Below are 12,712 nucleotides of genomic sequence, written 5' to 3' on the forward strand. Positions count from 1 at the left end.
GTGGGGTATCTATCATATAGTCTGGTGTGTATGTGTTGCTTCGAATATTAGGGTAGCAGCCAACGTGACTTGAGGGACGTGGAGCATCTCCCTCCGTCATGTGCTCCTGTGTTCAGGAGAGAAGAAATTGGGGGATAATTACTTTTTTTTAGTTACGGGGATAATTACTTTCTAGTGAACATCATGTAGCTTTATATTTTCACCACTAACTAAACCTTCATGTTCACGAGTTCCCAGTAGCAAACAGGGGAAGAAACACCTCTTTGAGGCTTTTGAGACTCGATGCCGTAAATCCCTTCAAAGACTTCAAACCGTATATCAATCCTCTCCAGTGCTGGCATTACCTCTTTTCCGGTAACTGCAAAGCTCATCAGCCTTGGCACCAGAGTAGCAAAGAAGCAACGAAGCTTTAGACTCTTGAATCCTCCAAGTGGAACAATGATCTCCCTATCAGTAAGCTGTTTATTTTCCTCAAGGATGCCCACTATGTCTCTATCATCGTTGGCTGCGCTGAGTGTAAAGGTGAGGGTAATAATTTGGGCAGGTCCTGGATGAGCTTGAAAGTATCAGTCCGAAGAACTGTCACAAAAAGGGTCAGCTTATAGAGGTTATTGAGTTCTTTGATCCACTTTGGGGGCCGTTCCATCTTGCCAGACAACTCTAGGCCGATGATGTATCTTGGAGGAGTGGTCATGGTGTATAGTGAGTTGATAAAATCAAAGCTCTCATCATTGATTGCCAATGTCTGCTGACCGCAGCTACAGAGGTACTCAATGGAGGGGCGTAATTGTTTGAAGGTCTGACCACCCTCCCTTATATTGAGCTTGTAAATGGCAAGCTTCGGTCCTCGGTGAACATCTGTGATTGAGGGGAAATTAAGCGCGTGAGGAGAGAAAAATAACGGTTCCCCCTCCCCTCCCCCTCGCGTCGCCCCGCGCGCGACCGAGGGAACCCTAAGTCATCGCCGCCCATCTCCCCCCTCCACCTCTCCCTCCTCCCTCGCCGCCGCCCAAGGGCGCGGTCGGGCGAAGCCCGAGCGCCGTCGGCGGCGGCGGGGATCCTCTCGTCCCCTCGCTCGGCTTCCTCAGCGCGGATATTGGTGGCGGGAATCCTCTCGTCCCCTCGCTTGGCTTCCTCAGCGCGGATATTGGCGGCGGGTAGGGGTGCATCGCTTGGCAACGGGCGGTGCAGCGCGGCGGCTCGCCGGCAGCGGAGGGTGGCGGCGGCCTTCGGCCTCGCGTCAGGCGTCCTGGTGGCGGAGTACTCGTGGTGGCCGGCTGCGTCGTCTTCGGCCGGTGGGGCGCGTGGATTCTGCGGCCGATGGGGCGCGCGGATCTGGCCCTCGCAAGGTACGGGCCGCGGGCGGCATGGGCTGCGGGCGGCCGCCCCCTGCCGTGGCAGTCGACTGGTGGGGGGTGGCGGTGCAGTGGTGGTGGTGGTGGTTCATGCTGGTGGTGGCGCCGGCGGCGGTGTGGGCTTTGGCCGTCCTGGCGTTCGGCGGCTGTTGACGGCGAGGGTGGTGGCGCTGGCTCGGGGCTGCCCCTCAGGGTCCCGACGTGGATGTGGGCTGCCACGGCGTGGTGGTGGTCCACCGTGGTGGTCTGGGTCGTTTCACGGTGGCGGCTGGACTTCTTCGGCGTCTGCCTGTCGGTGAGCGCCCTTGTCGACCATCGATTCATCTCCCCGTCATTCGGGCGCGGCCTTCATCGGAGGGTTGGCCCTCTCCCAGCTACGACCCATGGCTTGTCTCGCGCCCGGCAGCAGGACTGTGCTCGTCTCGCGCCCGGCAGCACGACCGAGCTCGTCTCGCGCCCGGCAGCAGGACCATGCTCGTCTCGTGCCCGGCAGCAGGACCGAGCTCGTCTCGCGCCAGGCAGCAGGAGGGGTCGATGGTGGCCAGTTTTGGCCGACCTATTGGGTCTCGATGATGGGGACAGCTTAGGGGTGCTAAAGGCGGTTCCTTTCCGCTTGTCTCTTTGGTTGGGGCAGCGGCGGGTGGCGGGTGAGCTGGCATCAAGGTCCTGGATGCCGGGGCGGCGGCCCTGGTGGTGGTGGAGCGGTGCTCCTAGGCAAAGACCGTGGCTCGGTGCTGCCTGGTGGCCATGGTCGTGTGGGCTGCGTGGTAGCAAGGGTGTGATGTTCGGTGGCGGTGAGTATTGCCCTGTTCTTTCTTCGGACGGACCGGCGGCGGAGAAGCTCGTTCCCTTCTTGAAGGCGTCGTCGCGGCTCTCACTGCCCTCGTGTTGCTCCAGGGGAAACTCTGATCCTTGGGTCGAGCGGTGGCGGTGTTTCGGTGTCGTAACCTTCCTGTAGGCACCGCCTTGGAGCCCACGGTTCGTCGTATATTGCTGATAACCCACAAGTATAGGGGATTGCAACAGTTTTCGAGGGTACAGTATTCAACCCAAATTTATTGATTCGACACAAGGGGAACCAAAGAATATTCTCAAGTATTAGCAGTTGAGTTGTCAATTCAACCACACCTGGATAACTTAATATCTGCAGCAAAGTATTTAGTAGCAAAGTAGTATGGAAGTAACGGTAACTGTGGCAAAAGTAATAGTAGCAGTTTTGTAGTAATTGCAACAGTGGCAACGGCAAAGTAACTAAGCAAAGATCAATATGTGAAAAGCTCGTAGGCATCAGATCAGTGATGGATAATTATGTCAGATGCAATTCTTCATGCAATAGTTATAACATAGGGTGACACAGAACTAGCTCCAATTCATCAATGTTATGTAGGCATGTATTCTGAATATAGTCATACGTGCTTATGGAAAAGAACTTGCATGACATCGTTTGTCCTACCCTCCCGTGGCAGCGGGGTCCTATTGGAAACTAAGGGATATTAAGGCCTCCTTTTAATATAGTACCGGACCAAAGCATTAACACTTAGTGAATACATGAACTCCTCAAACTACGGTCATCACCGGTAGTGGTCCCGATTATTGTCACTTCGGGGTTGCTAGATCATAACACATAGTAGGTGACTATTGACTTGCAAGACAGGATCAAGAACTCACATATATTTATGAAAACATAATAGGTTCGAATCTGAAATCATGGCACTCGGGCCCTAGTGACAAGCATTAAGCATAGCAAAGTCATAGCAACATCAATCTCAGAACATAATGGATACTAGGGATCAAACCCTGACAAAACTAACTCGATTACATGGTAAATCTCATCCAACCCACCACCGTCCAGCAAGCCTATGATGGAATTACTCACGCACGGCGGTGAGCATCATGAAATTGGTGATGGAGGATGGTTGATGATGACAACGGTGACGGATTCCCCTCTCCGGAGCCCCGAACGGACTCCGGATCGGCCCTCCCGAGAGAGATTAGGGCTTGGCGGCGGCTCTGTATCGTAAAACACGATGAATCCTTCTCTCTGATTCTTTTCTCCCCGAACGTGAATATATAGAGGTGGAGTTGAGGTCGGTGGAGCATCAGGGGGTCCACGAGACAGGGGGCGCGCCCCCACCCTCCTGGACAGGGTGTGGGCCCCTTGGTCTTGATTCTTTCGCCAGTATTTTTTATTAATTCCAAAAATATTCTCCGTGAAGTTTCAGGTCATTTCGAGAACTTTTATTTCTGCACAAAAATAACACCATGGCAATTCTGCTGAAAACAACGTTAGTCCGGATTAGTTCCATTCAAATCATGCAAGTTAGAGTCCAAAACAAGGTCAAAAGTGTTTGGAAAAGTAGATACGATGGAGACGTATCAACTCCCCCGATCTTAAACCTTTGCTTGTCCTCAAGCAATTCAGTTGAAAAACTCAAAGTGATAAAGAAAAACTTTTACAAAATCTGTTTGCTCTTGTTGTTGCAAATATGTAAAGCCAGCATTCATGTTTTCAGCAAAGATTTTGAACTAACCACATTCACAATAACATTTAGGTCTCATATTTACTCATATCAATGGCATAATCAACTAGCGAGCAATAATAATAAATCTCGGATGACAACACTTTCTCAAAACAATCATAATATGATATAACAAGATGGTATCTCGCTAGCCCTTACTAAGACCGCAAAACATAAATGCACAGCACCCCTGAAGATCAAGGACTGACTAAATATTGTAATTCATGGTAAAAGAGATTCAGTCATAGTCATACTCAATATAAATTAATAGTAATGCATGCAAATGACATCGGTGCTCTCCAACTGGTGCTTTTTAATAAGAGGAGGATGACTCGACATAAAAGTAAAATAGATAGGACCTTCACAGAGGGAAGCAGGGATTTGTAGAGGTGCCAGAGCTCGATTTTGAAATAGAGATAAATAATATTTTGAGTGGCATACTTTCATTGTCAACATAACAACCAAGAGATCTCGATATCTTCCAAGCTACACACATTATAGGCGGTTCCCAAACAGGATGGTAAAGTTTATACTCCCCCACCACCAACAATCATCAATCCATGTATTGCCCGAAACAACGGGTGCCTCCAACTAACAACAATCCTGGGGGAGTTCTGTTTGCAATTATTTTGATTTGATTTGAGCATGGGACTGGGCATCCCGGTGACTAGCCATTTTCTCTTGAGTGAGGAGCGGAGTCTACTCCTCGTGAGAATAACCCACCTAGCATGGAAGATATAGACACCCCTAGTTGATACATGAGCTGTTCGAGCATACAAAACAGAATTTCATTTGAAGGTTTAGAGTTTGGCACATACAAATTTACTTGGAACGGCAAGTAGATACCGCATATAGGAAGGTATAGTGGACTCATATGGAATAACTTTGGGGTTTATGGATTTTGGATGCACGAGCAGTATTCCCGCTTAGTACAAGTGAAGGCTAGAAGAAGACTGGGAAGCGACAAACAAGAGAGCAATGCATTAAAATTAATAAAAACTGAGTGCAAGCATGAGTAGGATATAATCCACCATGAACATAAATATCGTGGAGGCTATGTTGATTTTGTTTCAACTACATGCATGAACATGTGCCAAGTTAAGTCACTCGAATCGTTCAAAGGAGGATACCACCCTATCATACCACATCACAACCATTTTAATAGCATGTTGGCACGCAAGGTAAACCATTATAAACTCCTAGCTAATTAAGCATGGCATAAGCAACTATAATCTCTAATTGTCATTGCAAACATGTTTATTAATAATAGGCTGAATCAGGGACGATGAACTAATCATATTTACAAAAACAAGATAGGTCGAATTCATACCAGCTTCTCTAATCTCAATCAGCCCATCATATATCGTCATTATTGCCTTTCACTTGCACGACCACTACTAGGAAAAGGCCTGCTAGTGGCGCACCTGTTTTGGCTACTAATGGTGCACTACAGGTGCGCCACTAGCATCACGCCATTAGTAATTAATACTAATGGCGCACCCCTGGTGCCCATTAGTATACCAGATACTAATGGCGCACCAGGGAGTGCGCCATTAGTATATCACATGTTGCTCCATTATTATGCCTCTCAGCGGGCCATATTTACCCATGTGCTCTGGCTTACTAATGGCGCAATTGTAGATGATGCGCCACTAGTGTGCTTATTGTAGTGGGCCACTAAAGTGCAGAGTGGTGCGCCACTAGTAAGAATATTAGGGATTATTTTTTTTCTTCTCTGATATTTGCACAGGTTACAAAACATATTACTGCACAGAATATAGACAACACAACATATAAACATGAGATTTATCGAATACAATAGAAGATTAGTCTCCGAATACAATTCATCATATTAGTCTCCGAATTTAAAATACCGAACAAAATTAGAACATTACAAGTCTCGAGACCGCGAGTAGCGAGTTTGTCTTCACATTACAAGTCGATATCGATCATCTAAACTACCATCACATAGAAGAGAGCTTCGGTCATCACGATGAGCATCATCGCGATGAAACTGGTCTTCATTTGGTTCCTCCAACGCTCCCTCCTCTCTCCCGCTAGATAGCACGTGTATCAAACTTTCGCCTCCGCCCTAGTGGTGTACCCTTTGTAACTGTTACCGCTGAAATGGTGAACCTGTCTCCGACACTCCTCCCAGTCATCGTAGACTCCGGGAACCTTATCCTTGTACACGATATACGACGACATCTCTATGTACTAGCCAAACAAAACGTTAGTAGCAATTCATAGACAATACATAAGCAATATATAAGTATTCAACAAAAGGATCAGAAGAGAAAAGCAACACATTAATAGCACGATTCATGGTCCTACTAATAAATAGCATCGATTACATATAAGTTGAACGACTGTCCAAACCAAAGCGACATACAATTTCATTAAAGTTTAATATTACAACATGTGCCAATCGACATTTCAGAACTACATAGCACCACTACTTTCGACTCGACTCAGGGACCGGAGCGTGGATGAAGCCGCCGTCTTTCGTTATGGTCATGAAATCGCGGGCGTTGTCAGCCTGCATTTGTAGCATTGTTTCTATCTCACTGTTGGATGGTTGATATCTGAGGTGGAACTGCCCCTAGGTACGAAGGATATCTTGATGGATGATTTCCGCAAACTCCGACTGGATGCGATAGAATTCTTGTCTGATGTCCGCGTCTTGGATTGCCGACAAGCGTGTGGCCCAATCTTTGAGATTATTTGGTAGCAGAAGGTGATTATGGTCCCGTACGATCACCCGCATGTGATCGAGGGCGTAGTAGGCATCCTTCTGACTGCCAGGCGGCTGCTTGACGCAGGGGAACGTCGTATTGTGGGTGAACATGTTCTTGCCATACATACGGATTGTCCTGCTGAAGGTGCCTCCAGATCTGGCGTAGCCGGGGAGAACATCATCAAGAACTTTCTTGATATTTGTGTAGTATTTCTTCGACTGACGGTCCGAGTCAAAATACGTTGCCATGGAATATTTGGGGCTTAAGAGGATGAGTGTGCAATGTGTGTCACTGCACAAAACACGGAATGTTAGGAAAAAAAAGAACGATCGAAATATAAGAAATCATATGTTAAGGGGAGGTGAGGGGATGACTTACTTAGGAAAGTAAGGCACGAGGAAGTTATCCTTATCTGGGTTTGCCAGAATGACGCCTTCGAGGTGTGAACTCGCGACTTGCCGGTCCCCAGCGCTGCCCAAGATCTTGGCACGCATGTAGAAGGGGTCGACCATCACGATGTCCGGGGTCTTGTCTCTAATGATCTACATCTCCATACTCAGCGAAAATAGCCGAACGAAGGTGTAGTGCAGCGGATGGAGGTTAAACATAGCGAAGATGTCATCAAACCGCAGGACGATAGTACCCCCGATGGCGCTATCCACAAAGCCCTTGCCCTCTGGCACCTTGGCCACGAAAGCCGGGTATGCCACATCATTCTCGGAGAGACGCCGCTTCTCCAAAGAAAGAACACTGTCATGCAGACTCGGCATAGCACCGGTTGCAGCATTGAGCAGATTAGTCGGTAGCATCGGCCTACCCGCCACATGCACCCTCCTCGAGATATCCTTAGGTGAAGGTGGCCCATCCTGAGCACGGATCGTACTCGGTGCCGGTTGGCTCGCACCGCCCTTGTTTTTCTTTCGTTTCCATCCCTTCTTCTTCTGCTGTAATGGGATCGAGTTCTGCTCAGAGACCGCCTTCTTGAGTGTGTTGGGGCTGATAATATTTCGCACCTCGGCTATCTGAGGCTCGGTGTAGGCGGCAGCTGGAGGCGTCTCTTGAGAACTGAACGCCAGACGATGCGTGTTGCAATTGGGTTTCTCCACGGTACCAGCTAGATCGCGGTCATCTTTTGCAGGGTTGGGTTCTTGAGAAGGAGGCCCCAAGTATTCGTCACTGTACCTATGTTTGGCAAAGTACTTATCGACGTTGGTAAATGTACCATCGTCATTGTCGTCGTCGTCGTCCGGATCCTGTGCCATATGCATGGCCGGCATGTCCGGTAGCGTTGCGGTGGTCTTGCCATGGCTTGGCGCCAGCACGACTGGTGGTGTTGTCCGTGGGGTGGTGTCCCCCGCCCCCAAACGAATTTGGCTCTTCGGCCAAAGCAGGGGTACGCAGGCGCTGAGGGTCATCACATCATCTTCGTCGGCCCCAGCGGGTCGAACCGGAGGTAACAACTCGTCGCAGCCTGGCAGCACCTGAACCAGTTCAACCCTATACACGGTGGGTGGCATCGGATTACCGTGGAACACGGGGTTGCCCGGTTGAACGATTCTGCCCTTGGCAACATCGATCAACTCGCCGCCCACGAAGTGCAGGAGAGTGCACGGAACGTCGGCGGCGCCCTGCGAAAACATGTAGGGCGTCAGTGATGCCCAGTCAAAGGCAAGGAGATGAATTCATCGGCCGAGAGGCTTAGTTACCGTGATGGTGTTGAGCTCTGCTAATGTCGAGGCACCGCCAACGGCGGGCATGCAACTGACGGAGGGGCCGCTGCTGCCGAGGTGCCGGCCGGCGTACACCCGGGTGCATTAAGCTCCAATGCCCATGCTGGCGCCGGAGACACCAATACCACCTCCGGCGGAGACAACAATGGTGCCGCGTGCGCGTTGTGCGAGTTGCTGGCCGTGAAGCTAGGAACCGGGGGCGGCCCCTGTTGGCCGCCCGCAATCCACGCCTGCAGCCCCTCAATCAAGGTAGGCACGATGGTGGTGAGCATCGTTCCCAGTTGGTATTGCACTTGCTCTTGGACCATCTCTGAAATCCACGCCACTTGTGCCTGGAGTTCTTGAACCTCGGGCGACTGGCTTTCTGAGCTGGTCTTTCTCTCCTTTCGGCCACCAGCGTTATAGTATGACGACCATTTTGTGAACAAGCCTTTGTCGTCCACACGACCAGCTGACAACGGCTTACTGAACTTATCCTTGTTTTTCATTAAGTTCAACGCCCTATTTAAAGTGTTGTCCCAAGGGGAGCTCTGAGACGACCCCACGCTACTGCTTTCAGTCTCCTGCGGAAGGAATGTTAACCATTTAGAAATTTGGCTTCATTAATTAGAATGCAACCATATGGAGCTAATTACGCGGGGGTGTATTCCTTACCAGAACACGCTCAAGTGCCTTGGTCTTCGCATCCGTGGTAAGCTCCTTTGTTACCGGGTCCTCCTTGTACCGGGCCCTGACATAGTTCCTGGTCTACTTGTCACGGTATTTCTCGAAGCGGGGCGGTAGGCCTTGCTCGGCACGCTCTGCATCCTCCTTGTCCCATATAGGTTCCGCCACTCTGTAACTGCCGGGACCGAGTTGGTGGACCCCTAGGTTCAAGTCCCGCATTTCTTTCCCCCATTGACTTGATTCCACGGTTGCGCTGCTCTCGCACTTGATCTTGAACTCCTTGTAGTCATCTTCACTGATCGAAGGATTTTTCGCCTTGATCTTCTCATAACAATCACCTTTGTCAATCATTCTCTTCACCGCGCTTCTCCAAGTAGACAGGGCCTTGCTCATCTTCGTGAGGGCGGCACTGTTCACTTTATTCCCTGAGAGGCGTTTGTTTGCAAAGTCAGCGGGGAACTTGTATCGTTCGTGCAACTTCGTGAAGAGGAGGCTGCGCAAATTCCGTCGGTCAGGATGCCTTAGGTTCTCGGTGTTGATCGAGACGGTGCTCCGGAGAATGCACCCGAGCTGAACCGAGTACCCCTTGACTAATTCTTTGGGCGCCGTTGGATGCCCGTCGGAGGACACTTCAGTAAATTCCTCCTTGACGGTCCCGAGCACGTTCGGGCGCCAGTCCTTCCGTTGCCTCTTCGGTTGGCTGCCATCTGTGCATGCACTGCCATCATCAGTGGTGGCATCCTCGGCGGCACCATCAGTGGTGTCATCCCTGACGCCACTAGGGGTTGTGTAGTCAAGATTGGTGTCTTCTGCGGCATCCTCATAGCGGTGAGGTTCTTCCTCCATCTCCTGGGACAACTCCCAGAATTGCTTGCCCGAACCGCCGGCCTCATCGTTGTGGGCCATGTTTCGCTCTAAATAGGAAAAGAGTTTGGTCAAAAAGTTGGTTATTGCCAAGGAACAATATCATGGTCTCATCATTTAGGGTTTGTCGACACCGAGGCATCCTAAAAGCTAAGCTTTTATCATTTAGGGTTTGTCGACGCCGAGGCACCCTAAAAGCCTAAGCTTTCATCATTTAGGTTTTTATCGACACCGAGGCACCCTAAAAGCCAAGGTTTTATAATTTAGGGTTTGTCGACGCTGAGGCACCCTAAATGCTAAGTTAAGTTTTCATCATTTAGGGTTTATCGATGCTGAGGCACCCTAGGTTGACTGATATATATGGGTATCTTCTGATAATATACCCTATCAAGAAAAGGGAAGGAGAATTCTAAGTTGGGCCTAATCACTTGGCTCTATTGCCACCTATGGTTTAATGCAGCAAGAATAAAGGGGCAGTTGATCCTACTTAATTAAGTAGTAAGATACCTCGGCCCATGCATTAGTCACAAGTACCCCATATGTCCTATTTTTTAGCAAAGTCATGCTAAAATTCACGGAAAATTTCAGCATGACCTTTGCTGAAAATAGGACATATGGAGTACCCGAATTTACCGGAACGGAAGTTAATCGACATTCCGAAAAACTCAAGGGCCTCTCGGGGTACCTGCAAAATATTATCCCCGCGTAATGAAGTCACCAATGGGTCATTTCAGAAGATCACAAGTAGCATCATCACAAGTACAACATCATCACAAGTACAACAGCAGCAGCAGTGAATACAGGCATAACAGCAGCATCAGTAGGTTTATTCTTCTTCTTCATAAACACTAATTGTCTAATTGAGCAATACAGCGACAGTGTGAACAAATAAAAACACAAACTACACCTACATATTTAGGTATCTCTATGGTAGTAACATGCCATGCTCTGCTTAGAGCTACTGCAGCAATCATTGTTATACATTTCTCTGAATAGTATATATGCCTTGAAATGGCAGAACAGGTTACAGTAATTAGATGAATGAAATACATAAGTGTCGAATCAAAACGATATAAAAAAATACCATGTTCCCTACCATGTTTTGATACACGATATGGGTGAAGTGACATGACACTTCCAAAAACAAGGATACAACAATCACTGGTCCAAAATAATAATACAAGGTGGTGTAGATCTCTAAGGAGCAGCATTAAAAGGGATGGGCGTGCGGCAAGATGCCATCATGCTCCCAGCAGCAATGGTCGGGGAGCATGTCCACATTATGCATGAGAGGAAGGCTTGTATACATTATAAAGTATGTTTTAAATATTTAAACATCGACATGATTCAGATACTGAGAAAAATATAATGGAATCATTGTTATTGGATGCAGCAGCTATGAAAAATCACTAAAGTATCAGGGAAATCTTTACCTAGCAACACAAGTTAATATGCTGATATTTTCTCCATATTTTTATTGAAAAGGAAGTTCAAACCTCCTGGCATCTGCGTCCTTGGATGCACATAGCCGAGCAGTCACAAAAAACAATAAATGTAACAAAAATAGGCAGTCACAAGTGACAGGAGCTGTGCCTGCCACTAGGATGAGCACTTCTAATTTTTTTGCTTCTTCTATTTTTGAGATAGAAGCGCTTCCAGTCTCAGAAACAAAGATCACACAGCTTTATAAAATCAACTTTACAGGAAGTATTCGTGTAAGGAAACATTAATAAGTATCTAAGTGTTTTCAGTTCATTTTATACAAAAGACAAACAACAGCCCTTTTCTTTTCCACCGGAAGAAAATGCTAGTACTATGTGATAAGCTTTAGAAAATGGAGTACTTACAACAACTGTGCAGGCAATCAATCCAGGCTTCTCCCGGTGATCCAAAGCAACAAAGAATAGAAGAAAAGCACCAATATACCAGTGAATTGCAGCCAAGAAGAACCCTAGTAAGAACCTTCAAAACAAAACAAACCTAAAGTCTTTAATATGGATTGATTGTGCTTTCATTTTAAATTTGCAGGTAAGAACAATGAACTTATAGAAACTCCTTAATATGAATATTATACCGATGATAAAAGATGTCAGTTAACTAGTAGATAGCAAAGCAGTAGACAACACACTCAGAAGTCACCATGCCAGTTTAGGATAATCCTCTGCTGATGCATCAACTTATATCCTAATCCAATTCCAGTACCATTTGATCGCACCATATATTATAACTATGGCCATGGGCCCTTACCAACCAGACCAATACCAGTACTAGCACCTCACAAATTCTCACTAGCAAGCATATCTTCCAAATGCTGCTCGCCGAAGTTGTTAATGAAACAGTTACTCGTGCAATCCCCCATTCACATACCAAGTACTCATACAGTCATACTGAACCAAGTGCTCATGATGTTACCTACTATAAGAGCTTCCTAACTTTGCCACACCGATCGCATTGGAGACAAACACCACGAAAAGGAAGGACACTTACAAAGCCCAGCCGACGCCGACGCCACAGAACGGCAGCCGCGGCTCCCGGACTGGGAGGCCCTCCACCAAGACCTGCTGCTGGATAGTGCACGGGAAAGCAACAACGCCTTGAGCAGGGAAGTGCTGTTGGATAGTGCAGAGGCAGGGAAGTGTTAGTACCAACAAAGAAACCTAGGGGGAAGGAGGGGAGGAGAGGGGAGGAATCACCTAGAGGAGAACGACATGCAGTTGTAGGAGGACGCCGACGTCGAGGAGGCTGCAGGCGGCCGCGTGTCGAGAAGGCGGCATGTTCTTGCTTCCCCGAGGACCGAGACGGTGAGGCGGGGCCGGCGGCGGCGCTGGAACCCTAGCGCT

The 12,712-nt window shown here is 48.3% G+C and overlaps 1 pseudogene; it reads right to left on the minus strand.

The window, feature by feature from the left end:
* Positions 1-209: 209 nt before the first annotated feature.
* Positions 210-12,712, minus strand: part of LOC119284413 — a 34,342-nt pseudogene continuing 21,839 nt past the window's right edge.

The sequence above is a fragment of the Triticum dicoccoides genome, chromosome 4A (assembly GCF_002162155.2).
Source record: "Triticum dicoccoides isolate Atlit2015 ecotype Zavitan chromosome 4A, WEW_v2.0, whole genome shotgun sequence".
Classification (NCBI taxonomy): domain Eukaryota; kingdom Viridiplantae; phylum Streptophyta; class Magnoliopsida; order Poales; family Poaceae; genus Triticum; species Triticum dicoccoides.